Here is a 2,486-nt window from a genome sequence, read left to right as displayed (position 1 = left end):
TTGAAACTGCCGACTATGACCCGAAGAATCACAAAACTTCCTTTGAATTTATACTGAATGGGAAAAAAAATTGATTATCCAGTAGTGGTTAGCAGAGAAGAGAATTAATCCCACATTCTCCCTTGTCATTTGGTGATCAGCTTAGAGATTTGCTTGGGTGCCATGTCCATCACCAGTATCTCACACAAGAGCACTGCATATTAAAATATCATCAAAGCACTAAGAAGATTGGGGAATGATGTGGAAGGACAAGCACAATGGTGAAAGGCTTTACACCCGTGCTGGATGGAGAACGAGGCTGGCCCGGCCAAGTGAAGGAACTGGCATTGTTTAGCCTGGAAAAGAGAAAATTCAAGAAGAACTTGAAATTTGTCTTCAAGGATTTGAAGGACTAATAGAGTAGATACGAATAAAGAACTAATCTGGTTCTGCTTGACCCCAAAAAGCAGACCAGTGTAAGAAAAAATTTCCTGACAATTAGAGTTATCCAAAAGTGAATCGGATATTTTAGGAGGTCTATATGTTATAGTAGGGATCCTTTTTCAGGTATGTTTTGAACTAGATGGCCACCTTCTGAGTCTGAAATAATGTGATTTTGTGATCCTGAATAAAAACCTGTTTGATCCCCAAAGGTATAAATCTGAAAATTATGGAAACTATCAAGGCAATAAGAAACAAAATGGTTTTATTTAAATGAGGAAAAAATAACTGGCAGGAGCAAGAGGGATTGAGAAAACTTATATTTCTGAAAACAAAGAGAAGTCCAGATATGAACCGCAAAGATCAGGTGGGCTATATGGAGAGCTCCCAATCTTATGAATTTGATCCAGGTAATGGCCTCACTGAGCTAGGCCAAAGCAGTGCTTTTTATATAAAATTGATTTCTTTAGGAATTAGCTCTATAATTAGAGTTTTGGAAATGGGGCACACTCAGAGTTCCAGATCACTGTTCAAAGTCTATTAGTTCTTGTTGTTAAGGCCATTTTAATTGTGTCTGACTCTTTGTGGCCCCATTTGGGGTTTTCTTGGGCCAGATACTAGAGTGGTTTGCCATTTCCTTCTCCAGTTCATTTTACAGATGAGGGAACTGAGGCAAACGGGGTTAAGTGACTTGCCCATTCTAAGGCCAGATTTGAACTCAGAAAGGTAAGTATTCTTGTCCCCGGGTCCAGCATTGTGGATATGCTGCACCACCTAACTTCCCGTAGTAAGCTTTACTGACACAAAGTAAGTTATTAAGTGCTTATTGATTGAAAAACTAACTCTTCCACAAATTCTCACAGTCAGTAGCTGATGGCGGCGTCAGGTCTATGTGAAGACCTGAAGGAAGATGTAACAGGTAGATCCTTTGTGAAAGACTGATGGAAGAACATGGGCAAAAATCACTCAAATAAAGTGTATTCAAAGAAAGCCTTTTCTCAACATAAAATGGCATTACACACACTAGCTCCTCCTCTTACCACTTTGGTATTTTGGTGTTTCAAGGAATCAGTGGTCTCACTGCTGTGGGAACTACCACCAAGGATGTGGATCACAAAACATCCATCCTTGCCCATCCTGAGCCGCAATTGCTCTTGATCTCATGGAAACCATCCACCTGGGTCTGAGCCTTCCTCTAAACCCCCTGGCTAGTTGTGTCTATTGAGGATAGAGCCTCAAACACTTGGTAACTGTATGACTCTTGACAAATGCTTAACTTGAGATTCAATTACTTTCTTTCTTTTCTTTTCTTTTCTTTTTCTTTTTTCGTTTTTGCCAAGGCAATTGAGGTTAACTGATGAACTTTCTTTCTCCACCACCCTCTTTCTCCCTCTCTTCCCATTCCTATCTTTGTTCTTCCCCATCATTTTAATAAATAGTCTTGGGAGAAACCAAAGCCAAACTTCCCAAGCAGGCAGCTCTTTTTTGGTTGCTATGAGATCTGTACACACAACACAGCTGTCTGTCATTGATATAGATCTTTGGGGAGCCAAAGTTCTCAAATATCTGAGGAGAAGAAATATAATTCAGAGCCACTGGGAATGCCATCAATATCTATAAATAAATATGAGAGCAGAGCTCTTAATTACAGGATGCAAGTACATACTTTAGTTAAACCCAGAGCTTCGATTACATCACCCCAGGCCCCATCCAGTGTTCCTTACCCAGGCAAAACTTCCCCGAGGCTTCCTTTGAAGAGAAATTTATCTAGAGGAGGAAAAGAAAGCCTATATGGGAAGACCCTCAGGTCATTAATTTTCCTTTTCCAATATGGGAGATGTGAAATATTACGGTTTTTCAATTGTCCATTCCTGGCTGTGTGACCCTAAATAGGTCACTTAATGTTTCTGTACCTCTGTTTACTCTTCTGTTGGACTTTTGAGGTCTCTTTGAGGTCTAAATTTATAATCCATTGCTGTGGCTTCTTCCATGATAAAGACCATAAATGTCACATCAGAGCCATAAAGGAATGACACTAAAGGTGGTTACCAAACAGAAGTTTGAGA

The sequence above is a fragment of the Sarcophilus harrisii genome, chromosome 6 (assembly GCF_902635505.1).
Source record: "Sarcophilus harrisii chromosome 6, mSarHar1.11, whole genome shotgun sequence".
Taxonomy (NCBI): domain Eukaryota; kingdom Metazoa; phylum Chordata; class Mammalia; order Dasyuromorphia; family Dasyuridae; genus Sarcophilus; species Sarcophilus harrisii.
The sequence above is the reverse complement of the archived record's forward strand: the minus strand, read 5'-3'. Positions refer to the sequence as shown.